Here is a 27,529-nt window from a genome sequence, read left to right as displayed (position 1 = left end):
TGAACATCTGAATGATTCAGAGGAGAACTGGGTGAAAGTGTTGTGGTCAGATGAGACCAATAACATTATGCTTTGGGGGTGTTTTTCTGCTAAGGGGACAGGACAACTTCACCGCATCAAAGGGACGATGGACGGGGCCATGTACCGTCAAATCTTGGGTGAGAACCTCCTTTCCTCAGCCAGGGCATTGAAAATGGGTTGTGGATGGGTATTCCAGCATGACAATGACCCAAAACACACGGCCAAGGCAACAAAGGAGTGGCTCAATAAGAAGCACATTAAGGTCTTGGAGTGGTCTAGCCAGTTTCCAGACCTTAATCCCATAGAAAATCTGTTGAGGGAGCTGAAGGTTCGAGTTGCCAAACGTCAGCCTTGAAACCTTAATGACTTGGAGAAGATCTGCAAAGAGGAGTGAATCAAAATCCCTCCTGAGATGTGTGCAAACATGGTGGCCAACTATAAGAAACGTCTGACCTCTGTGATTGCCAACAAGGGTTTTGCCACCAAGTACTAAGTCATGTTTTGCAGAGGCGTCAAATACTTATTTCCCTCATTAAAATGCAAATCAATTTATAACATTTTTTACATGCGTTTTTCTGGATTATCTTGTTGTTATTCTGTCTCTCACTGTTCAAATAAATCTACCATTAAAATTATAGACTGATCATGTCTTTGTCAGTGGGCAAACGTACAAAATCAGCAGGGGATGTCACGCGGTTCAGACAGACGACAAGAGGACCACAATTGCGTCACACCAGAAAGTTTATTTAAACTTAAGGGGGAAAGGGGATGTAGGGAGTGAGTGAAGGCTCCAGGGTTATCCCGTCCGATGTGCTGGTCTGTACCTCCCCAGTGGCAGCGTCGTCGATGACGCCGGTGGTTGGTGGTCCAGAAGTCCTGGGGGAGGAACACAGACACACGGGCGGATGAAAAACAGGCAAAGTACAGTTCAAGGAAATCCAAATACGTTGTAGCAAGACAGAAGGCTGGTCAGAGTTACCGGGGTCGAAGAGTAGTCAGGAGTCAATGGCAGAAAGCAGGTCTGGTTTTCCTGGGGCAGAAGAGTATCCAAAGAATCAGGGCAGGTCCGGGGTCACAAAACAGGGGTGAGCCAGAAGCGCGAGCACACAGGTTCCGGGTGTGAGCTTTGCAGACGATCTGACAAAGGAGAGCTGACAGACGGGACTTTAAATACTGGGAGAGTTAGTGGTAACATGAGCGCAGCTGGCAGAGTAATTAGAGCCGAGCAGAGCAGGGACAGGTGGAGCTCGTTAGGCTGAGTAGAGAGAGAGATGAGCAGAGTGGAAGATAGTGGAAACACATTAAGGTGGTAACCCGGTGGAGTGAGAGGGCTCATGACAGAACCCCCCAAGGCGGCCCCAGAAGTCCCAAGAGCAACACCACGCCGGGCGGAGGAGGAGCCGGAGGAGGGCTAGAACTCCTCCGAACGGTCCCAGCGAACGCCCTCATCCTCGGAGGAAGCCGGAGGGCCGTGGTCGGGAGATGGGACAGGTCCCGAGACAGGATCAGGCACAGGACAGGAAGCGAGCGGGCAGGACGGTTAGGGATCCTCTGGGCGGCCCCTACGGATTGCAGGTTGATCAGGATGCCGTTGGTGGAAGGCGGTGATGAGAGTCCTATCCACAATCCGACTAGCTGGCACCCAGGTCCTTTCCTCAGGTCCATAGCCCTCCCAGTCAATGAGGTACTGGAGACCCCTACCCCTCCGTCTGGACCCAAGCAGGCGGCGGACGTGTAAACCAGACCACCATCGGCGAGCCGTGGAGGAGGAGGACAAGGCGCAGCAGGGACCAGCGGACTCTCGTTGAATGGGCTTAATCTTAGACACATGGAAAGTGGGGTGCACCCTCATGGAATTAGGCAGTTGGAGCCGGACAGCAGTTGGTCTAATCACTCTTATGATAGGGAATGGGCCAATGAACCGAGGTGCCAACTTCGACTCCACCCTGAGTGGCAGGTTCCTTGACGACAACCACACCCTTTGACCAACATGGTAGGTGGGAGCAGGGGGATTCTCCGACGGTTGGCCCCGGTAGTGTAGCTGGCAACGGATCTGAGAAGTGTGGCTCGGGCCTGTGACCAGGTGCGGCGACATCGACGGGCAAACGCAAGTGCAGATGGGCAAGTAACCTCCCCCTTCCTGACTGGCAAATAGAGGAGGCTGGTATCCATAAACACATTGGAAAGGGGACATACCGATGGCAGAGCAGGTCAGAGAATTGTGTGCGTACTCCACCCATGTCAATTGCTGCGACCAGGAGTGGGGGTTGCGTGAAGTCATGCATCGCAGTGCCTTCTCGAGCTCCTGATTTGCCCGCTCTGACTGCCCATTGGATTGGGGATGGAATCGGAAGTCAGACTGACTGTGGCTCCCAGCAGGTGACAGAACTCCCCTCCAAAAAGCGGAGGAGAATTGTGGACCACGGTCAGAAACTCACATCCTTTGGCAGTCCGTGGATCCGGAAGACGTGTTCCAGGACCACCTGGGCGGTCTCCTTGGCGGTTGGGGAGCTTGGGGAGGGGAATGAAGTGTGCCATCTTGCTGAATCGGTCAACTATGGTGAGAATGACGGTCTTGCCCCTTGAAGGGGGCAGCCCCGTGACAAAGTCAAGGGCGATGTGAGACCAGGGACGTCTGGGCACAGGCAGGGGCTGCAGCAATCCGGCTGGGGGCTGGCAGGACGACTTGTGTTGGTTGCAGATGGGGCAGGCTTGGACGAATTCCCGTACATCCTTTCTCAGAGCGGGCCACCAGAACCTCTGGGCGAGCAGGTTGTAAGTGCGGGTGGAGCCAGGGTGACAAGCTAGGCGGGGAGTCATGTCCCCCACTGAGCGACCATGGGACCTTAGGTTTCGGGGACAAAAGGCGGTCAGCTGGGCAAGTGCTGGGACCGGGGCTGGTTACGGAGAGCTTCCAGCACCTGTTCCTCAACAGCCCAGGTCAGGAGCTGCTACGATGCAGGGACTTGGCAGAATCGACACAGGATCCTTGGAGGGGTTGTCATCCTTCTGGAATTGACGGGAGAGGGCGTCTGGCTTGGTGTTGCGTGATCCAGGCCGGTATGACAGAGTGAAATTAAACCTGGTGAAGAACAGGGCCCAGCGGGACTGCCTGGAGTTCAACCGTTTGGCCGTGCGGATGTACTCCAAGTTCTTATGATCGGTCCAAACGAGAAATGGAATGGTGGACCCCTCCAGCCAGTGACGCCACTCCTCCAAGGCAAGCTTCACAGCCAGCAGCTCTCGGTTCCTATGTCGTAATTGCACTCAGAGGGGGACAACCGACGTGAGAAAAAGGCACAGGGATGGAGCTTCCCATCCTCCGCAGCCCACTGAGAAATCACAGCACCAACTCCCACATCCGAGCGTCCACCTCCACAATGAATTGCCGGTCCACGTCAGGCATCTGGAGGATGAGAGCGGAGGGTGAACCTTACCTTGAGGGTACTGAAGGCCTTGTCGGCTGCTGGGGTCCAGGTGAAGGGTTGCTTGGTGCTGGTTAGAGCAGTGAGAGGGGCAGCAACGGTACTGTAGTTCCGGATAAACTTTCTATAGAAGTTAGCAAACCCCAGAAACTGTTGCAGCTTCTTTCTGTTCTCCGAACTGGCCATGACGTGACTGCTGATACTTTGGCAGGATCCATTTGGATACTTCCCTCTGCCACTATTACCCCAGGAAGGCCACTGTCTTGACGTGAAACTCACATTTCTCTGCCTTGGCGTAGAGGGAATTCTCCAGAAGACGATGAAGGACTTGCTGGACATGGCGGGTGTGTTCAGACAGGTTTCTGGAGTAGATTAAGATGTCATTCAGGTAAACGAAGACAAACTTGTTTAACATGTCCCGCAGTACATCATTCACTAGAGCCTGGAACACAGCAGGAGCATTGGTGAGGCCAAAAGGCATAACCAGATACTCGTAGTGGCCTGTTGGTGTATTGAATGCGGTCTTCCATTCATCTCCCTCCCGGATCCGCACTAGGTGGTAAGCGTTTCTGAGATCCAACTTGGTGAAAACAGTGGCTCCCTGGAGCAACTCAAAAGCAGAGGTGAGCAGAGGGAGAGGGTAACGGTTTTTCACTGTGATGTCGTTGAGTCCCCTGTAGTCGATGCAGGGCGAAGAGATCCGTCCTCTTCCCCACAAAGAAGAAGCCAGCACCAGCCGGAGATGAAGATGAACGGATCAATCCTGTGGACAGAGAGTCATTGATGTAGTCCTCCATGGACCTTCTTTCAGGAGCAGACAACGAATAAAGACGGCCCCTTGGAGGGGCTGTTCCAGGGAGGAGGTCGATGGCACAGTCGTACGGTCGGTGAGGGGGCAGAGATGTGGCTCTTGCTTTGTTAAACACTTCTCTGAGACCATGGTAGCATTCTGGGACATGGGAGAGGTCAGGGCGGAGTTAGTAGGTACTGGCCGAGGGAGTAGTGCGGCAGCAAGCAGGCAGGTTCGGTGGCAGTCCTCTCCCCCACTCCTGATCACCCCGGTCACCCAGTCGAGCTGAGGGTTGTACCGGGCGGAGCCATGGGTAACCCAGGATGAGGGGTTGGCCTGGAGAGGGGAGCAGGTGAAACTGGATAGTTTCCTGATGGTTTCGGACAGACCCATCAAGACCGGGGCCGTGACATGAGTGACCGATCCGAGTAAGTGTCCGTCCAGTGCCCGGGCAGGAATAGGAGGTGTCAAACGGAGGTTCTCCAGTCCCAGTTGGCGTGCCAGCTTGATGTCCATTATGTTGGCTTCGGCGCCAGAATCCACCAGAGCAGCCAGGGTGTGAGTAGAGTCAGAGAGGCGGGAGGTGAACTTGCAGCAAGGGTTTGCGGTCGGAGGACTGGGTGGTCATTGAGCTCAACCGGACTCCCCCTATGCCCGGTGAGCTTCGGCTTTTAAAGGGCAGGTTACCACCACGATGTCCATCACCTCCACAATAGAGGCAGAGGTTTGAGGTGAGCGGCGCTGGCGCTCTGCAGGGAGTGAGAGAGGCTCGCCCAATCTCCATAGGCTCAGACTGATCAAGCTGACTTGGGTGAGTGGCAGTAGCTGACAGGAGCCCAGTCGGATCTCTCCGAATGCCGGTAGTTGGTGGACCTTGGCGCCCCCCTCTCACGGCGACGGGGTCTGTATCCTTCTGTCGATCCGGACAGTCAGTGCGATGGCTTCATCAAGAGTGGAAGGCAGTTCATGGGAGACCAACTCGTCCTTGATATAGTCTGCCAAGCTATGGAAAACGCGTCCACCAACGATGGTGTGTTCCAAGAACTTCGTCTTGCCAGGGTTCGGAAGTCGATGGAATGGTCTGCGACTGTACGTCTGCCTTGTCGAATACTGAACAGTTCACGAGACGCCTCTGCGGTTGGTGAATCCAGGTCAAACACCTTCAGCATCTCCTCAGCAAACAGGTCGAAGGTTGCACATGCGGGGGTTTGACGTTCGAACTCTGCTGTTCCCCAGAGTCGAGCTCGGCCCGTCAGGTGAGTGATGGCATACCCGACCCTAGCCCCTCCGTGGCGAAGGTCCTTGGCTGCAAGGAGAACTGAAGTCGGCAGCTAGTCAGGAATGGCCGGACCTGGGTAGAATCGCCGTTGAACCGCTCGGGGTTTCCAATCTTGGGTTCGGGCAGCGGCTGAAATGACCGGGGGCAGGTAACTCGGAGGCAGGGCTGGTGGGCAGACTGGCTGGGGTAAGGTTGGTGAGGAGTTGGATGATCCTGGCGAGTTGTTGTTGCTGCTGCTGGGACTGCTGCTGGTGCTGCTGGAACTGCTGATGCTGTTGGTAGCCGACCTGAAGCAGAGAGGTGATGTCGCCGCTCATGCGGCCTAGCTCTCTCTCAGCGTGTTCCAGGCGTAGCATGGCGGTGGGTTGCTCAGGTTCTTCGGTTTCCATGTCGGGGGAAGTGTGCGCTGAGTCCATGATGGTCAGATCGTACTGTCACGGTTCAGACAGACGACAAGAGGACCACAATTGCGTCACACCAGAAAGTTTATTTAAACTTAGGGGAAAGGGATGTAGGGAGTGAGTGAAGGCTCCAGGGGTTATCCCGTCCGATGTGCTGGGTCTGTGCCTCCCCCAGTGGCAGCGATCGTCCGATGGCGCCGGTGGTTGGTGGTCCAGAAGTCCTGGGGGGAGGAAACACAGACACAACGGGGCGGATGAAAACAGGCAGAAGTACAGTTCAAGGGAAATCCAAATACGTTGTAGCAAGGCAGAAGGTCAGAGTTACCGGGGTCGAAGAGTAGTCAGGAGTCGAAATGGCAGAAAGCAGGTCTGGTTTTCCTGGGGCAGAAGAGTATCCAAGAATCAGGCAGGTCGGGGGTCACAAAACAGGGGTGAGCCAGAGCGCGAGCACACAGGTTCCGGGTGTGAGCTTTGCAGACGATCTGACAAAGGAGAGCTGACAGACGGGACTTTAAATACTGGGAGAGGTTAGTGGGTAGCATGGCGCAGCTGGCAGAGTAATTAGAGCCGAGCAGAGCAGGGACAGGTGGAGCTCGTTAGGCTGAGTAGAGAGAGAGAGATGAGCAGAGTGGAAGATAGTGGAAACACATTAAGGTGGTAACCCGGTGGAGTGAGAGGGCTCATGACAGGGGATCAAATACTTTTTTCCCTCACTGTATGTGCAAACGTGCATGTGTATCCTACAGTATGTGTGTATTGAGGAAGACCTCCACAGTCAGGCCTGGCTGGGATTGAGAGGGGTAGAGAAGAGATTAAGCACTAGAAGCTCACTTCTATCCTCCAGCTAGTTCCTCAGCGTACTGTACCCAGTCACTTCTGCTACATTTTCTGCTCCTCCAATCACAGCACTGCTGCACTGCATGAGGACAGACAGGCACACTGTCAGCCATTTTAACAGCTTAGCACTGACAGCCCTGGTGATGGGGAGAGAAATAGGAAATAATATTTTCCTTTGAAATAACTGGAATAACTTCATGGGGATGCACATGTTGGATCAGCAGAAAGAGGGAGTGATTGAGAAGGAAGGGAGGGAGGGGGGGAGCGTTTTTATAGTGTGTCATGACTACCAAGAAGACAATAACTTTGTCATTTTAACAGCTAGTGGACCTTCCAGTGGTTGTGGTTATATAAGGAGAGCATGGGGGAGGGAATAGGGGATCTTACGTATCTTCCTCCCCCAACTCTCCCCCCTCTTATACTGTACTGACTGTAGTCTGACTGCCGTGTGTTAAATGTATGATGCAGTGATTGATTGAGGTCGTCTCTGTCTAACCTCACACACACACAGTGGAGCCAAACTGATCCCAGGGTCAGGAGATTGAGGAATGTCACAGGAGCATGGCTGCTTCCAAAGGTATTTTCTCTTGGGAAGTCAGGAGGGGAAACAGGATCTAGGGGGAAGTGGATGAGGCTTGGGAAGGTTTTTCCATGCTCCTGTGAGATTCCCGCTGGGCGAATGGATCGGGAACATACAAGCGCTGTTTAACCCCATATCCCACCGTGCCAAGGTGATTATGGATCTGTGTGTGTGTGTGTATGTGTGTGTGTGTGTGTGTGTGTGTGTGTGTCTGTGTCTGTTTGTGTGTGTGTGTGACTCATGCCCCCCTCTGTCATATATGAAAGAAAGGAAACAAGATATAATATTAATGACAAATACAAGTTAGACGTCGACACGACCTTGAACTGAACACTTACGACCACTATACACACTTTCTAGCTCTGACTTTGCTGATAGCTACTTTATTGAGGAAAATTGTACTTTCTATGCCTGTGATATGTGGTTGTCCCACCTAGCTATCTTAAGATGAATGCACTAACTGTAAGTCACTCTGAATAAGAGCGTCTGCTAAATGACTAAAATGTAAATGCAAATGAGGTGTTGGTGTTTCTAGGTTGAGCACCAGGAGTCTGGCAAGCGACATTACTGTAGTGTTTCTATGGTGCAGATATGGACTCTCTGGTTTGGCGTGCTGTGTGGCTGGTTCTGGATCACCAAGGGGAGCGCTGCATCTCTCCACCTGTCAGCATCATCATGTCTTCTATCCTATTATACACATGACTAATTGTCACGCCCTGACATTGAGATCTCTAGTTGAGTTGGTCAGGGTGTGAAATCTAGTTTATATATTTCTATGTTGGCTGGGTGTGGTTCCCAATCAGAGGCAGCTGTCGGTCGTTGTCTCTGATTGGGGATCATAGTTAGGCAGCCATGTTGCCTACCTTAGTTGTGGGATCTTGTTTCTGTTTCTGTTGGGCTTGTTTGATGTTTAGCCTCTTGAACTTCACGTTCTGTTGGATTTTGTTATTTTGTCTGTGTTTATTAAAATAAACTACTATGTACGCATACCACGCTTCACCTTGGTCCGATCCTTTACACAACGAACGTGACACTAATGTCCTGATGAAGGATAGAGAGAGCCTGGTCGTATCCACACACACACACACACACACACACACACACACACACACATTGTACACACACACCCTGTACACACACACACACACACACACACACACACTCAGTACACACACACAAACACGTCCACACACACTGTACACACACAAACACACACATACACACACACACAAACACGTCCACACACATACTGTATACACACACAAACACAAAAACACACATACACACACACACAATGATATGATGATTGTGACGTTAACTATGATGATGTTGGTGATGATGATGACGCTGTCTATGATGATGATAAGGTATTTTTTCCCTCTCCGTCTCTCTGGAAGCTGTCCCAGTTCTAACTAAATCCAATTAAAAAGGCTTTCATCTCACTACACTTCATTAAAGACATAAAGAGTGTGGCTCACCCCAGAGAGAGGCAGCAACAGAAAGGATTAGGAAAGACAAACTCATCTAAACGCTCCGCTCTAAAAAAAACAACCATCCTTTTTAATAAGGAACCCATTTAAACAGGCCATATTGGATTAGCCAAATCCAGCCTCCCTGCGAAATACGATGAGGAGGGAGGAAGGTCATTTTGTGTGCTGTACCAATAAGCTTGTTTCATCTAGCTGTATATACAGTGGGGAGAACAGGTATTTGATACACTGCTGATTTTGCAGGTTTTCCTACTTACAAAGCATGTAGAGGTCTGTAATTTTTATCATAGGTACACTTCAACTGTGAGAGACGGAATCTAAAACAAAAATCCAGAAAATCACATTGTATGATTTTTAAGTAATTAATTTGCATTTTATTGCATGACATAAGTATTTGATACATCAGAAAAGCAGAACTTAATATTTGGTACAGAAACCTTTGTTTGCAATTACAGAGATCATACGTTTCCTGTAGGTCTTGACCAGGTTTGCACACACTGCAGCAGGGATTTTGGCCTCCTCCATACAGACCTTCTCCAGATCCTTCAGGTTTCGGGGCTGTCGCTGGGCAACACGGACTTTCAGCTCCCTCCAAAGATTTTCTATTGGGTTCAGGTCTGGAGACTGGCTAGGCCACTCCAGGACCTTGAGATGCTTCTTACGGAGCCACTCCTTAGTTGCCCTGGCTGTGTGTTTCGGGTCGGTGTCATGCTGGAAGACCCAGCCACGACCCATCTTCAATGCTCTTACTGAGGGAAGGAGGTTGTTGGCCAAGATCTCGTGATACATGGCCCCATCCATCATCACCTCAATACGGTGCAGTCGTCCTGTCCCCTTTGCAGAAAAGCATCCCCAAAGAATGATGTTTCCACCGCCATGCTTCACGGTTGGGATGGTGTTCTTGGGGGTTGTACTCATCCTTCTTCTTCCTCCAAACACGGCGAGTGGAGTTTAGACCAAAAAGCTCTATTTTTGTCTCATCAGACCACATGACCTTCTCCCATTCCTCCTCTGGATCATCCAGATGGTCATTGGCAAACTTCAGACGGGCCTGGACATGCGCTGGCTTGTGCAGGGGGACCTTGCGTGCGCTGCAGGATTTTAATCCATGACAGCGTAGTGTGTTACTAATGGTTTTCTTTGAGACTGTGGTCCCAGCTCTCTTCAGGTCATTGACCAGGTCATGCCGAGTAGTTCTGGGCTGATCCCTCACCTTCCTCATGATCATTGATGCCCCACGAGGTGAGATCTTGCATGGAGCCCCAGACCAAGGGTGATTGACCGTCATCTTGAACTTCTTCCATTTTCTAATAATTGCGCCAACAGTTGTTGCCTTCTCACCAAGCTGCTTGCCTATTGTCCTGTAGCCCATCCCAGCCTTGTGCAGGTCTACAATTTTATCCCTGATGTCCTTACACAGCTCTCTGGTCTTGGCCATTGTGGAGAGGTTGGAGTCTGTATGATTGAGTGTGTGGACAGGTGTATTTTATACAGGTAACGAGTTCAAACAGGTGCAGTTAATACAGGTAATGAGTGGAGAACAGGAGGGCTTCTTAAAGAAAAACTAACAGGTCTGTGAGAACCGGAATTCTTACTGTAGGTCTGTATGGAGGAGTGGGCCAAAATCCCTGCTGCAGTGTGTGCAAACCTGGTCAAGACCTACAGAAAACGTATGATCTCTGTAATTGCAAACAAAGGTTTCTGTACCAAATATTAAGTTCAGATTTTCTGATGTATCAAATACTTATGTCATGCAATAAATAATTACTTAAAAATCATACAATGTGATTTTCTGGATTTTTGTTTTAGATTCCGTCTCTCACAGTTGAAGTGTACCTATGATAAAAATTACAGACCTCTACATGCTTTGTAAGTAGGAAAACCTGCAAAATCGGCAGTGTATCAAATACTTGTTCTCCCCACTGTATGTGTATCTTTGTGTAGGGGTGGCATGTGCCCTTTTTTGATAAGAAGGGCCCTTTTCCTCCCCCTGCCTGACTTGTGTGGATCCCCCATGAGCGAAAGAGAGAGAAAGAGAGAGAGGAAGAGAGAGAGCAAAGAAAAGTGAGAGATGGAGTGGGGAAAGAGGAGAGAGAGAAACATGAAGGATGGAGTTTGAGAGAAAATGGAGAGATGAAGAGAGGAAGAGGTTGAGGAAGAGCATGCGGTCTCGTGTCTGTTGGTCTGTATGATTCGCTGCGGTGGGTCAGAGGCTTTCACACGCCTTTATGAATGCTTATTTTGAGCGGAGCCCGTGCTGCCCTAATCTTTAGCGCTCGCCTGAATGAGAAAGCTGATTAAAACCCAATTATATGCTTCAGATTTGGCCTCTAGTAAAGCCTTGGCTGATTGGACACGCTCAGAGTTTGGACTCAGGCCTGGGTGCATGGGATGCCTTGGGTCCCAGTGAACCATGGCTGAGCCGCAAATGGCACCCTATTCCATATATAGTGCACTATTTTTGACCAGAGCCCTATGGGCCCTGGTCAAAAGTAGTGCACTAAATAGGAAATACGGTGTCATTTGGGATGCAATCCATGTGTTTCTGTGGTTGAGGACACAATGCCTTGACGTGCACTGTACTGTGTGAGGACGATAGGGTGCGTGTGGTACAGTGGGGGAAAAAAGTATTTAGTCAGCCACCAATTGTGCAAGTTCTCCCACTTAAAAAGATGAGAGAGGCCTGTAATTTTCATCATAGGTACACGTCAACTATGACAGACAAATTGAGAAAAAGAAATCCAGAAAAGCACATTGTAGGATTTTTAATGAATTTATTTGCAAATTATGGTGGAAAATAAGTATTTGGTCACCTACAAACAAGCAAGATTTCTGGCTCTCACAGACCTGTAACTTCTTCTTTAAGAGGCTCCTCTGTCCTCCACTAATTACCTGTATTAATGGCACCTGTTTGAACTTGTTATCAGTATAAAAGACACCTGTCCACAACCTCAAACAGTCATACTCCAAACTCCACTATGGCCAAGACCAAAGAGCTGTCAAAGGACACCAGAAACAAAATTGTAGACCTGCACCAGGCTGGGAAGACTGAATCTGCAATAGGTAAGCAGCTTGGTTTGAATAAATCAACTGTGGGAGCAATTATTAGGAAATGAAAGTAATTCAAGACCACTGATAATCTCCCTCGATCTGGGGCTCCACGCAAGATCTCACCCTGTGGGGTCCAAATGATCACAAGAACGGTGAGCAAAAATCCCAGAACCACACAGGGGGACCTAGTGAATGACCTGCAGAGAGCTGGGACCAAAGTAACAAAGTCTACCATCAGTAACACACTACGCCGCCAGGGACTTAAATCCTGCAGTGCCAGACGTGTCCCCCTGCTTAAGCCAGTACATGTCTAGGCCCGTATGAAGTTTGCTAGAGTGCATTTGGATGATCCAGAAGAGGATTGGGAGAATGTCATATGGTCAGATGAAACCAAAATATAACTTTTTGGTAAAAACTCAACTCGTCGTGTTTGGAGGACAAAGAATGCTGAGTTGCATCCAAAGAACACCATACCTACTATGAAGCATGGGGGTGGAAACATCATGCTTTGGGGCTGTTCTTCTGCAAAGGGACCAGGACGACTGATCCGTGTAAAGGAAAGAATGAATGGGGCCATGTATCGTGAGATTTTGAGCGAAAACCTCCTTCCATCAGCAAGGGCATTGAAGATGAAACATGGCTGGGTCTTTCAGCATGACAATGATCCCAAACACACCGCCCGTGGCTTCGTAAGAAGCATTTCAAGGTCCTGGAGTGGCCTAGCCAGTCTCCAGATCTCAACCCCATAGAAAATCTTTGGAGGGAGTTGAAGGTCCGTGTTGCCCAGCGACAGCCCCAAAACATCACTGCTCTAGAGGAGATCTGCATGGAGGAATGGGCCAAAATACCAGCAACAGTGTGTGAAAACCTTGTGAAGACTTACAGAAAACGTTTGACCTGTGTCATTGCCAACAAAGGGTATATAACAAAATATTGAGAAACTTTTGTTATCGACCAAATACTTATTTTCCACCATAATTTGCAAATAAATTCATAAAAAATCCTACAATGTGATTTTCTGGATTTTTTTTCTCATTTTGTCTGTCATAGTTGACGTGTACCTATGATGAAAACTACAGGCCTCTCTCATCTTTTTAAGTAGGAGAACTTGCACAATTGGTGGCTGACTAAATACTTTTTTTCCCCACTGTATGTGAATGTTGGTGTGTGAGTGTTTGTGTGTGTATGTGAATGTGTGTGTGTGTGTGTGTGTGTATATAACTTGTGTTTGCTGTTGTAGATACAGTGTTAAGATTTGCGTTGGGATTGTGTGTGTTTAAATTAAAATAGAACAGAATAGAATCCACTCTAAGCTTTAGTTACTGTACTAGAGGAAGGGGACAGCTTGTTACAGTAGGACTTATATCCTTGTCATTATATCTCTCTTCAATGTCCATAACGCCCCCTTTCTTTTCCACATCAGACTATTCTGTGGAGTATATGATGCAATTGTATAGGTTTGACAATATTAAATTCCCTAAAAAGTCCTATGGGACTGGTGTGTTTCTCTATCCTGACAGCCAGTACAGTGTGTGTGTGTGTGTGTTTGTGTGTGTGTGTGTCAGTCAGTAGGGGGTTTATATCTGGGCGGCAGGTAGCTTAGTGGGTAAGAGCGTTGTGCCAGTAACCGAAAGGTCGCTGGTTCTAATCCCGGCCGACTAGGTGAAAAAATCTGTCGATGTGCCCTTGAGCAAGGCACTTAACCCTAATTGCTCCTGTAAGTCGCTCTGGATAAGACGTCTGCTAAATAAAAAAATTATTATTAAAATTATATCTCATATAAATGCACTGGGGAGGTAGAGGAAGATGGAGGCAGGAAGTGGTGGCTGGTGTCACTTTGAATCGGAGGACGGGCTCATAATGACTAGTAATTAATGGAACAACATCAAACACATACCGTTCCATTTATTGAATTCCATTCATTAATATGAGCGGAGAAGAGAAGAGAAGAGAAGAGAAGAGAAGAGAAGAGAAGAGAAGAGAAGAGAAGAGAAGAGAAGAGAAGAGAAGAGGAGAGGAGAGGAGAGGAGAGGAGAGCTAGACTCCTAGTCTTTGTGACAAGGTCAAGGTCACCTCTGCCAGGACGATCGCACCTGGTCACTGTCTATCCGAGAGATGAGCTCTCTCTGTGTGTGTGCATACGTGTGGTGGTTCAGGAGGCATCCTGACAAGCATCCCCTCCCTTCCCCCTCCTTTTCTCTCCATCTTGCCTCACTTTATTATTAGTGGCAGCTACAGGGGCAGTGGAGCGGAAAATTCCCATCGAGAAACAAACCGGCATCTGCATATTACAGCCCTGTTTCACGTCTGCCATGAGCGAATAAATTAACACATGAATAACAATGAAAGTCACCGGCGAGTTGCCTCTAGCGCTCTAAGAGGCTGCGCCGTGTGCTAGTCTGGAGGAGAAGAAAGTTGTCTTTTAAGTGGAGGAACAGTGAAGCAAAGTGGTGGGAGGTTGAGCACTAGCATATTTGGCATATGACACAGAGTAGGCTACAAGGAGTGGAATGTTAGCTAAAAAGAATGGTACCCAGGCTAACCAGATCTGTCTGCCAATCAAAGATGACCAGGTGACCATGTGATTCAATTAAAGAGAGTCACAAACAGAACTGTGTGTGTGTGTGTTTGTGTGTGTGTGTTCATTCACAGGGTCCACTGACAGAGAAACACTGTCATCTTGCCTAATTGCCAATGAGATGAGATATCTATTTCAGGGTTTGTTTTGTGCAATACATGGCAGTCCCTCTCTATGTCTGTCTGTGAGGCCTAGTCAAGGAAAGCGTTTACCACTGGAGTTTAGACGGTATCCTTCCTCCTTCCAGATCAGACGTGACGGATGGTAAGTGTGTGTGAACTTTGAGCTAGTACAAACTTCCAATGGCCATCTATCATGTGTCCATTACTGGGCAGCCCCCTTCACTGGGTAAATGACAGTGTTTATCTGTGTCCCCCCTCCCTCCCTCCCTCCTCCTCCCTCCCTCCTCCTTCTCCCCCCCTCCCTCCCCTCCCTCCCTCCCTCCCTCCCCTTCATCCATTTGCCTCTCTGTCTTTCCTTTACTCAGTGCCCCCTTTATCAGCCTCTATCTCCCACCGCCCAGCACCTCTCTCCTCCACTATCCCTCTATCCCTCTATCAGAGGTACTAAGCCACTCTGGTGTAATCTGGGTCTTCTTAGGGGCCATGACACCCTCATATTTGACACATTTATCCCACCAAATTCCTTCAAAAACATATTAACTGAGCTGCTGTCTGATCAATGTACCTGCTGATCATTAAGTCTGCTGTGTTGCCTTGGACTTTTCTGCTCGAACCCACTGTGAATTTCTTATTGTTGTATTTTTTGATGAATTTGTACATTTCCTCTGTGTAGTGTGTATTTTTCTTTTTTGTGGTATTGCGTGTTGTCCTGTTCACTGTTGCAATGTTATGACTATTGGCCAGGTCGTTATTGTAAATGAGAATTGGTTCTCAATTGACTTATCTGGTTAAATAAACGTGATAAATTGTTTTATGGGGCCTGGAGGATGGATAATATGCTGCAGGAAGAGAGGGAAGTGAGGCCTTGTACTGCCCAGAAACACAGCCTTTCTTTGGGCTTTCTCACCAAGGGCCTGGGGTGGAGGGGGTGGAGTGGTGGACATCTCCAGTAGCGGGGGCAACCAAACAGACAAGGCTGTTATGATGACTAGACATCCATTACAAACAGAGAATGGAACAGGATGTTGAACACAAACATATATAATTCTATGGTTGAACACTGCATGAGGTCGGTTTGATAAGAGAGAGAAAATGTGTTAAAAAGGAAACTGAGGAAAAGTAGGGATTGATATTCTGTGACATTTAAGAAAGTGGCACACCGTTCTATTAATTTGACAGAGCGCTGTGTGACAACAAAAGCTTTGGATATGCTTTGGATATTTATACTAGATAATAACAGATAGTGAGTATGGCCTAGTCTCCACAGGACAGACCGACAGACAGACAGGCAAACAGTCAGACAAGACATACAGACAGGCAGACATGGGTAAACAGTAAAGACAGACAGACGTGTGGTGGTCTATTCCTTCTCCTCTCCGTACCGTCTCCCTGCTCCAGACTTTTCCCGCTCCACTGGGCCCTGCGTGCCGATCCGAAACACAACCTTTTCCCAGAGTCTAAACCGGCGGGACACGAAGGACCAAACCCCAGGGCGAGGGGGCAGAGACAGAGTACATGGCTACATAGCCAAACGTCATTTATGGAAATAGAAGTGTTGGCATATGCTATGAGGAGACAGGGAAGGTTTCTGTATTAGAGATTATCGATTATATTAGAGATATTCTTTCACTGGAGTCTTCTATTGACGGCATAGGGATATGTACTGTCTCCCGAGTGGCGTAGTGGTCTAAGGCACTGCATCGCAGTGCTAGCTGTGCCACTAGAGATCCTGGTTCGATTCCAGGCTCTGTCGTAGCCAGCCGCGACCGGGAGACCCATGGGGCGGCGCACAATTGGCCCAGCGTCGTCCAGGGTAGGGGAGGGAATGGCCGGCAGGGATGTAGCTCAGATGGTAGAGCATGGCGTTTGCAACGCCAGGGTTGTGGGTTCAATTCCCACGGGGGGCCAGTATGAAAAATAAAATAATGTATGCACTCACTAACTGTAAGTCGCTCTGGATAAGAGCGTCTGCTAAATGACTAAAATGTTTTAAAAAATGTATGTGGCTGACAGACACATCAGATGGACCGATCAGGGACTGACTAGCACAAAAGCACCTGCACACACGCATACGCACACTATGACACATACATGTCCAAAGGCACAGTGAGTGAGGAAAGTCATTTCCCTCCACAGGGAATAAATAAAATGGGAAAATGGCGAGCGGCACAAAAATAAAACGCGTGCGCAAATGCATTCATGCAGAAAATCCCAGCCTTTAATCCAATCCCTCACGCTTTATTAAAACAGAGTGAGAGAGAGAGAGAGACAGACAGGGACCATGAAGAGACACACACTGACTCACACATGCAGACACACACATCACAACAACAAGCTTTATCATAGGCCGTGGAAAGATCAGAACCAAGAAAGAGGTAGAGTCAGAGTATCTCTCTCAGTCTCACATAAAAACATACAGAGACACACCCAAACACACACACACACACACACAAACATAGAGACACCCACACCACAATAGCATGCTTTATCAATTCTCGAAGATATGAAAAGAGATGCCAAGCAGAAAATAAACAATAGTAACTCAGACACAGACACAGCCTTTACTGTGGTCTGAGCATCCACCCCCTCTAGTGACATCAGGTCAAATCAGACCAAGCCACTGTCCCCCCTCCCTCCCTCCCTCCCTCCCTCCCTCCCTCCCACTAAATTAAGAGGAGGAAGAGCTATCCCAACATGCATCTCATCCACATGTTAGTGGACTTGTCCCGCCCCGGCAGACTCTACGCCTCTTTTAATTGGCTCTCAAAATATTTTGGGAGGCGCTGGTGTGACAGGTTAAAGGACATATTCATAGCCTGTTATACACTAAAAAGTATTAGTAAGTTCATGGTATGTAAGGATCTTAAAATATCTAAGGTATAAAAAATTATGCATTCAGTACTAGTTCATAGAGATTGATAAAATTCATAATTGTGTTAAAAGGTTAAAATCCGTCAAGTGTACAAAGGGTAAAAATTGTAAGAGGAATGTGTAAACGTTATATTGACTACTTTATTTTGTGGTGCCTAATTTAAGGGTAAAAGTGTTAATCTGTGATCTACTAAATGCTCTTAATCTATGAGCCTGAGATCGATTGCTCTGGTCTCCACCCAACTTCCCAGGGAAATCGCAGTCTTTTTCCTCATTATACTAAAGTTTTCAGTGAGGAAACATAACTGCATCACTCTCGTGATTATTTCTCCCCTTTTTCAGGTACGTTATTGATATAAAATGAGTTAATTTGATGTTGCTAACATGTCAAGAGAGTTTAAGGTATGTTTTAGTAACATCTTGAGTAAGTTGGAGTTAAGTTGAAGAGAGTAATAGGTGCGTGTGTGAGTGAAACCTGCTCGGTTGCAGCGAAGAATAGCTTCGTACTGAGAGTAGCTGCCATTTTATGTTAATTGTGAATGAACATGTGCGCTGTTAATAATATATTTTGGGGTTATTTGTATAATGTGTTTAGAATACTTTGTTGACATGGTTGATAAATGTAGTTATGGGTTACTGAGCTAAAGCTACTTTGTGTTTGACAGTTATATTGAAACATTTGTATATGTTTTAGTGAATTACAGTTTATGCTGTTGTGACTTGAATAAGCTTTGTACCCTACAAAACTATCTAGTTCCTGTAGATCTGTTGTTCTGTAAAATGTGATATTTTTGTAAAAGGATTATACTAAAGTTTTCATTGAGGAAACATAACTGCATCACTCTCGTGATTATTTCTCCCCCTTTTTTCAGGGGCGTAACACTGGCTGGCTGGTGCTGCCGTCCTAGAGCGGGGCGATGGCCAAGCTGATCCTAATTAGGGGGATTATGGTCTGGCTCCCTCAATAGAAGGATAGAGACAATGGTGGCTGGTAGTTTATGGGGCAGTGGTGAACAGTAGGGCTGGGAATTGCCAAGGACCTCACGATACAATATTAACATGATACTTAGGTGCTGATACGATATGTATTGCGATTCTATATGTATTGCAATTTGATACTGTGATTTTATTGCAATTTGATGTTCCAAACATATTGCTCACTATATATCTGCTGCAAAGGGACAAGAGAGAGCCACTAAAAATCTAGTTTTGAAGATAAAAGTGCTCAAAACATGTTGGCACATCATTTAAAACATTGAAAAATAATATGGAGAACAAGCTTTAGGATGAGAAATACCAGAGTTTTCAACATAGAGATCCTATTAAATTACATATTAAATTAGAGTATTCAAATTCCTAATTCTATGGTTTTCAACTTGACCATAGATGCAGTAAAGGAGTCAATGGAATGCAGACGTTGCATTGACCACATTCAACAAATCTGATCCAACAAAGTGGATATTCATCAAATCCGTCATGATTTATGAAGTGTAACAGGCCCACAATGTGCTTACTTAAGTCCGATTTGGATAAATGTGTCTGTTATCACTGCATACCATGTAGAAGTTGTCCCTTTTCAGGTTTAGAAGAAGTGACTGCTAAATGCTAACTCCCGTTCGTGTAAGCTTGTTAGCATACCTAGCATACAGAAATCGTTGATGGTAGTCAAAGTCATTTCTAACTGTAATGCATTTGATTGGTAACGATGACATGAATATGTATTGGGGTTGACATCCATACAAACATTATACTCCAATTTCTACCTCAACATAGTGTGAAATACACATATAAACAATAGGCTAAATTATCCAGAGCGACTTGTAAGCGCATACACTTTTCTTTCTGGTCCCCCATGGGAATCGAATCCACAATCCTGGCGTTGCAAGCGCCACACTCTACCAACTAAGCCACATGGGATCAATGAGGAGGGCAATGAGGAGACTCAGGATCTTCCCCCACAGCCCTTTCCCACACAGCCCTTTCCCTCACAGCCCTTTCCCTCACAGCCCTTTCCCTCACAGCCATGGCAATTCCTTTGTTTTGGTTGAGTTCGATTAACCTCTTTACCGCATCTATATCGCAATGATGTCATAAAGGAGGGTGGGGTGACATGCTAGTTATCTTCACCTAGGTGACATGTTGGATGCCCTCTATGACATCATAGACCACTGTATGGCACAACAGTCCTATCAAACATTCTTAACACCACAACTCACCTGTCTCTGTACAGAGTAGTTGCTTTTTGAATTTTACTGATTGAGAGATGGCTTTGTACTCTTCCAGTATTAAATGGTTGGTTATTGTAATCTTGGTATTACATCATCTGGACGGCAAGGATTTTCGGGATAACCTGATGCCCCCCATGGGCATTTGGCAGTGGGCCAGCATGCCTCACATTGAACTGAACACCAACACCATCAACTTCCATCAACGACCCTGGACCACACAGAACACTAACGAGACCACTGGACACAGTTTGCACAAGTGCACCGGAGAGGCTTGTGTTATGGTCAGCTTGGAACCCACTGCTACCCGGGTAGCTACAAACAACACTAACCAACTCAGTGGCCTTGTCGTTAGCGTGTCCGCCCTGAGATTGGAAGGTCGGGTGGTTTATCCGCGGTCCAATCATACCAAAGACTCTAAAAACGGGACCTGGTGCCTCTCAGCTTGGCACACATTATGGAGATGGATTGGGGGTAAGGCCCTGCGACAGACTTGTGTCCTATCCACGGGGGTGTACATCAAGCTGCCTCATGCTACAAAAACAGGAGATAGGCTCCTGCCCTATGGGCCATTGTGGCTTCGACAAGCCCACCACCACCCAGACCAGAAACAGTATTGACCAGGAAATACAGAGATGTTAGTGCTTTGCACCAGACAACCAGTGATTCTACGGCCAGCCGCAGAACGCGTCGCCCCCGAGTAGCTGAGCTCAGGAGTAGGGAGAGAGCGGAGCAAGTGAGCTTGTGTGGAAGAAGACCAACACCATCAACTTCCATCAACGACCCTGGACCACACAGAACACCAACGAGACCACTGGACACAGTTTGCACAAGTGCACCGGAGAGGCTTGTGTTATGGTCAGCTTGGAACCCACTGCTACCCGGGTAGCTACAAACAACACTAACCAACTCAGTGGCCTTGTCGTTAGCGTGTCCGCCCTGAGATTGGAAGGTCGGGTGGTTTATCCGCGGTCCAATCATACCAAAGACTCTAAAAACGGGACCTGGTGCCTCTCAGCTTGGCACACATTATGGAGATGGATTGGGGGTAAGGCCCTGCGACAGACTTGTGTCCTATCCAGGGGGTGTACATCAAGCTGCCTCATGCTACAAAAACAGGAGATAGGCTCCTGCCCTATGGGCCATTGTGGCTTGGACAAGCCCACCACCACCCAGACCAGAAACAGTATTGACCAGAAATACAGAGATGTTAGTGCTTTGCACCAGACAACAAGTGATTCTACGGCCAGCCGCAGAACGCGTCGCCCCCGAGTAGCTGAGCTCAGGAGTAGGGATAGAGCGGGAGCAAGTGAGCTTGTGTGGAAGAAGATGGTGGAAGTGATTAATGGGGCAGAAGAGAGGAGGATAGAGGCTTCATGCTGCATGTTTCTGGCTCTCTGCTGCTGGTTGTACGGAATGGGCCTGCTGCTCACCATCAGTGTGAGAGGACTACTGCAGGTAATGTGATGTGAAAGAGAGATTAGGGGTATGAGGGGGTCTGAGAAAGGCTTTAAGAACAACAATAGAATAGGTCCAGATAGTGACATTTACCCTTTGTAGTTATATATATATTGCCTAAGCTGACATACAGTATTACTTACATGTCACTGTAAAGACTTAAGAAATCACCACATTGTTATCAATTCATTTGACCTTGGAACATGAATTAAAATATGGTTTTGTTTTCCTAATAAGACTAAGTTTATTTTCTTTCCATAGATAATGGTCGCATTAGAGCTCCATGGAGATGAGCAAAAGGAGAGAGGAGCTGAGAGGGAGACAGACAGCTGTAAAGATGCTCAAACCGCTCCAGTGTTGGTGACCACCCGTGGTTCAACTAAGAAGAGAGCCCGCCGCCTCCGCCGTCAGTCCAACAAGGGGAAACACTGAATAACGTGCCCATACAGGACATTGTTCATTTGCATTCCAAATAATACAATATCATATTTTCTAATAAATGATACTTGTTTTAGCATCATCTATTTCTCAGTTCTTATTTTGTTATAGGAGTAGTTTGAAGAGGTTTGAAAATAATCACGAAATGACCACAAAATGACCACAAAATGTAAAAAGTACAGTAGCCATTTAGAATATGTAAAACAAAATACCACAGAAAGAAATAACATATTTCAGTTGATTTATAAAACACAACAGGGGCTTATACATGCTTATAACAACTACCAATGCATTATACCTGAATGCTTTAAGTAAAGTTTTACCGTCATATACAGCTGAATGCCCATCACCCTGTGCTGCTTTTAGAGGAGATACACGTGGATGAGCGATAAGAGAGCTGAGAGTTAGAGAGAGAGAGAGAGAGAGAGACAGAGAGAGAGAGAGAGAGAACAGTCTGCAGCACCCGGCCTCACCCTACTAGAATCTGAAGTCAAATGTCTTTATGTTTGCTGATGATCTGGTGCTTCTGTCACCAACCAAGGAGGGCCTACAGCAGCACCTATATCTTCAGCACAGATTCTGTCAGACCTGGGCCCTGACAGTTGCCAGGACCACAAATACAAATTCCATCTAGACACCGTTGCCCTAGAGCACACAAAAAACTATACATACCTCGGCCTAAACATCAGTGCCACAGGTAACTTCCACAAAGCTGTGAACTATCTGAGAGACAAGGCATGAAGGGCCTTCTATGCCATCAAAAGGAACATAACATTTGACATACCAATTAGGATCTGGCAAAAATACTTGAATCAGTTATAGAACCTATTGCCCTTTATGGTTGTGAGGTCTGGGGTCCGCTCACCAACCAAGAATTCACAAAATGGGACAAACACCAAATTGCAGAATTCTGCTAAAATATCCTCTGTGTACAACAAAAAACACAAAATAATGCATGCAGAGCAGAATTAGGCCGATACCCGCTAATTATCAAAATCCAGAAATTAGCCGTTAAATTCTATAACCACTTAAAAGGAAGCGATTCCCAAACCTTCCATAACAAAGCCATCACCTACAGAGAGATTAACTTGGATAAGAGTATATGGCTGGTGTTAAGAGATAGATGGGAGGTATTGAATGGAGTTGAAGGATGGGACTAATAACAAATAACAACAAATAATAACAAGATAACTAATAATGTAAGCATACTGTGTCCATAATAAGTATATAGGTTGTATGTTGGGAGCTTTTGGGAAAGAGCACAGTTAGAAAGATATGGCATATAGAAGCAAACCGGATGGACATCATGAAAATGATCGGAGAGGTTGAGAGTAGAAGAAGTTCAGGAGCAAAAAACTAAAAAAACAAATAAAATAGAATTATTGTAAAATTGACTGTGTCCATAAGGTGTAGATAGTAAGTATAGGCTGGAAGTAGAGGCCTGGGCATTGTTGTTCACTAATTTACCCCAAGTAGGGAAAGGATGGCGGGGTTGAAAAGTAATAAAGGGGAGTATATATATATAAAAAACATGGGGGATTGGAAGTGATGCAGACAATTACATTAATAGAAGTTACAATCTATCTGCAATATTAAGCTGATCTACCCCCTGAAAAAAAAAAAAAAAAAGAAACTTGGAGAAGAGTCCCCTAAGTAAGCTGGTCCTGGGGCTCTGTTCACAAACACAAACAGACCCCACAGAGCCCCAGGACAACAACAACAACACAATTAGACCCAACCAATTCATGAGAAAACAAAAAGTGAATTACTTGACACATTGGAAAGAACTAACAAAAAAACAGAGCAAACTAGAATGCTATTTGGCCCTAAACAGAGAGTACACAGTGGCAGAATACCTGACCACTGTGACTGACCCAAACTTAAGGAAAGCTTTGACTATGTACAGACTCAGTGAGCATAGCCTTGCTATTGAGAAAGGCCGCCGTAGGCAGACCTGGCTCTCAAGAGAAGACAGGCTATGTGCACACTGCCCACAAAATGAGGTGGAAACTGAGCTGCACTTCCTACCCTCCAGACAAATGTATGACCATATTAGAGACACATATTTCCCTCAGATTACAGAGATTCACAAAGAATTCGAAAACAAACCCATTTTTTATAAACTCCCTTATCTACTGGGTGAAAAACCACCGTGTGCCATCACAGCAGCAAGATCTGTGATCTGTTGCCACAAGAAAAGGGCAACCAGTGAAGAACAAACTCCATTGTAAATACAACGCATATTTATGTTGACTTATTTTCCCATTTGTACTTTTACTATTTGCACATTGTTACAACACTGTATATATACATAATATGACATTTGAAATGTCTTTATTCTTTTGGAACTTCTGAGTGTAATGTTTACTGTTAATATTTATTGTTTATTTCACTTTTGTTTACTATCTACTTCACTTGCTTTGGCAATGTTAACATACGTTTCCCATGCCAATAAAGCCCTTAAATTGAAAAATTGAAATTGAATTGAGAGAGAGAGAGCAGAAAACCCTCTGTCAGTTCAGTGAAGCAAAGAGGAAGGGTAACACAAGCCGACATGGAGAGGATTCGTTGGAAGACACACACACACACACACACACACACACACACACACACACACACACACACACACACACACACACACACACACACACACACACACACACACACACACACACACACACACACACACACACACACAGGAATACACATTTACTCGAAACACACATCACGCACCCTTCAACATCCACAAAGCTTGCAAACAACATGTGTGTGTGTGTGTGAACTGAGGCTGTGGGCCTGTGGGAGTCAGCAGAAGGTGAGCAGAGATAAGGCTGCATGATTGTGACTGTGTGTCAGAGGGAATCTGCACCGTACACCACACAAACTCACACACTCCCTCCCCTTCTCTCTCTCTCACCCCATCTCTCTCTGCTGCCGGAGCTGTGCCAGGGTGCTAGGGACAAAGCATGGGTGTGTGTATGTGTGTGTGTTGGTCTGAGTCTGACCTTGCCCTAGCTGACCCATGCCTTAGACAGTGACGGTCAGTGGCCACGTCAGGCCTCATTCTGCCCATCCTTCTTAAAGACTGACTGGCCACAAGGCATTGGACTGGGCTCTGCGTGCTGGCTCACTGAAGCAATGAAGCAATCAGGAAAGGGAAAGGAGGACGGTTGGGAGGACTGCAAAGAAGGGCGTCCACATGAGCAACACACCTGCAGGCAGCATGGCTGAATTATTAAGCCAACTATTCCTTGTGTCACTACATAGAGAGAGAGGGAGAGAAGAGAGAGAGAGAGAGAGAGAGAGAGAGAGAGGGGCGGAGGGTGAGAGGGAAGGGTGAGAGGGAGGGAGAGAGGGAGGGAGGGAGAGAGGGAAGGAGAGAGTGAGAGTAAGAGAGAGACAAAAGAGAAGAGAGAGAGAGAGACTAGAAGGAGAGGAGACAGGAGAAGAGAGGAGGAGAGAGAGGTGGTATGTTTGTATGGGTGTATCGTGATCTCTCTGCTTTCCAGATTACTGCTGCTACATTGTGTTTAAGAACAGCCATCCCAGGTGTATACTAACTGCCAAAGCCAGTTATCTGAACGACCTAAGCGGGTGACTATTGACTGTTTGTGTACCTTCCTCTAGTGCTGAGTCAGATGTTCCATGGTTTCCAGGCAGTCTCAAGGGAGGTCTGTCCCCACTGCTGCCCCCTACAGGGTTGGAGTAGAAACACACTGCACCACCATGCCTACAGCAGCCTGCCAGCAGCCTTCCAGCAGCCTGCCAGCAGCCAATCAGGGCCAAAGAATCTGTGGCCATGGCAAGCGTTGCCGTGCTCTCTGTTGCTATGTAATTAAGTGCTGTTTGTACGAGATTTCTGCACCTGAAGTGGGTCAGAGTAGTTTTCATGCGGAGATGTGTGTGCGCGCGCGCGCGCGTGTGTGTGTGTGCACGTGTGTGTGTGAGAGAGAGAGATATAGAGATAGAGAGAGTATTCAAGAGTGAGTGATGAGTGTTTGAGAGCAGGTTCTCCAGGTTTGTGAGAGTGTTTTCGAGCTGCGTAGGAGGGTTACAAGCAAAGAGAGAGTGGGAGACAGAAAGGACTAACATCATAACATGTAGCCAGTTTCACTATATATTCAAAGCAATGGGGGAAACCTGCAACTCCACTGCAGCCACTGCAGTAGCTACCCTGGAGCGAGCAGGAACAAGAACGATCAAAAATAACCAGCAATTAATTAGTCAGTCAATTAATGACTTAACTCAGCTTTGTTCTCCTCCCTCTGTGTCCAGCCTCAGGCTAGGGAAGACTATATAGCACCATACACACTTCTACTCTTACACACTTCCATACACACTTCTACATTACACTAGTACTCCTGTACTGAGAGCCAGGGCACAACACATCTATACAGATTGAGACAGTTTGCTACAGCAGGAAAATAATCCTGCAGCAACAAGAAATGTGAATTATTATGTGGATTATAATTAATGGACATTTTTGTAGGGGGTTGATACATTTTTCTTAAAGGAAAATCATGTCTGAAATTTCAATGTGGAAAGTTCTCCTGCGACAGGGTGATCAAATTAAGATCCTACATCTGTAGCAGCACTCCATGTTCACTTGTCATACTCATTATCACAGCATCCTCTTAGAAATGTACTGAAAGTATGATGAAACAGGTAGAACACAGTACCGATGCACCTTATTAGGTTATATAATGTAGCTTTATGTGTCATTGGGGGGTAGAACTCATATTCACATTTTGTCAAAAGTGTGCACACTATCATTTCTCTCCTCACCTGGTAAGGAGGTACAGACGTGAGCAGCCTTAGAGTTTTATAGTGGAATATGGTACTGTACACTCTTAGAAAAAAGTGTTATATCTTTAACCAAAAATGGTTATTCGGCTATGCCCATAGAATAACCCTTTCAAGAACCCCTTTTGGGTTCCATGTAGAACCCTTTCCACAGAGGGTTATACATGGAAACCAAAAGAGTTCTACCTGGAACCAAAAAGGGTTCTACCTGGAACCGAAAAGGCTTCTCCTATGGGGACAGCTGCGGAACCCTTTTGGAGCCCTTTTTCTAACAGTCTAGGGGGTAGAGTAGGGTACAGCTGCAGAATAGGGCAGAAAGTGGGTGGGTTGTCCTACCTGTGTTGCCATGCTGGATCTTCCCGTTGCTTATCTGTTTGAGTCTCTTCTGGTGAGACTTGCCGTTGTAGTGTATCTGGGCCTGGGCTGGGGAGTTGAGCTGGATGTTACACACGTCACACAGTGTGTAGCTACGCTGCTTCCTCTCCCTCTTGGGCCTGCTGTGGTCGGAGGAGGCAGGGCGCCCCCCACCTGGTCCTGGCTGCTCCCCCAGGACTACCCCCCCTCCTCCTGGGGGTCACAGCCCCCTCGCTGTCCAGGGTCAACCCCACCCCCACTCCTAAACCCGTTCCTGTCCTCCTCCATCTCCAATACAGAGGATGGGCTGAACGGACGCTTCATTCCTGAGAGGAGAGAAGGATTTGTTATTATTGTGTCGTTAACCTTTGTTTTGAGAGAGGTAACTTGACAGAGAACACATTCTCATTTACTGCAATGACACGATGAAGAGTTGCAGGGGAAAGGAGAGTGAAGGGGGAGAGAAGAGGACAGAGATGAGAGAGAAGAGAAATGTGGAAAGAGAAGAGAGGACAAAGAAAAGGGATAGAGATGAGACAAAACAGAAAGAATGAGAGAGAAGGTATAGAGAACGGACCAGCGGGGATAAGAGGTCAGAGGTGAAGGATCAGGGATCAGGCCAGTCCTAGGCTTATGTCCAGCGCCAGTGGATCAGAGAGGCAGTGCTCTGTGAGTCTGAGGTTCCCAGTATCACAGTGGTATAACGGTGTGTTAGAGCACAGACGTGTGCTGGGAACAATGGAGCCATCATGGTATGCTATCCTCTGCCCGCCCCGCCTCTGCACAAAGCCCACCTGTTAAACCCG

General features: G+C 47.1%; 1 pseudogene; it reads right to left on the bottom strand.

Annotated features, from left to right (window-relative positions):
- Positions 1–26,868, bottom strand: part of LOC121562065 — a 48,212-nt pseudogene extending 21,344 nt beyond the window's left edge.
- Positions 26,869–27,529: the final 661 nt, after the last annotated feature.

Source organism: Coregonus clupeaformis, unplaced genomic scaffold (assembly GCF_020615455.1).
Source record: "Coregonus clupeaformis isolate EN_2021a unplaced genomic scaffold, ASM2061545v1 scaf3288, whole genome shotgun sequence".
Classification (NCBI taxonomy): Eukaryota; Metazoa; Chordata; class Actinopteri; order Salmoniformes; family Salmonidae; genus Coregonus; species Coregonus clupeaformis.
Note: the sequence above shows the minus strand (reverse complement) of the source record. Positions and strands in the feature narration are given on the sequence as shown.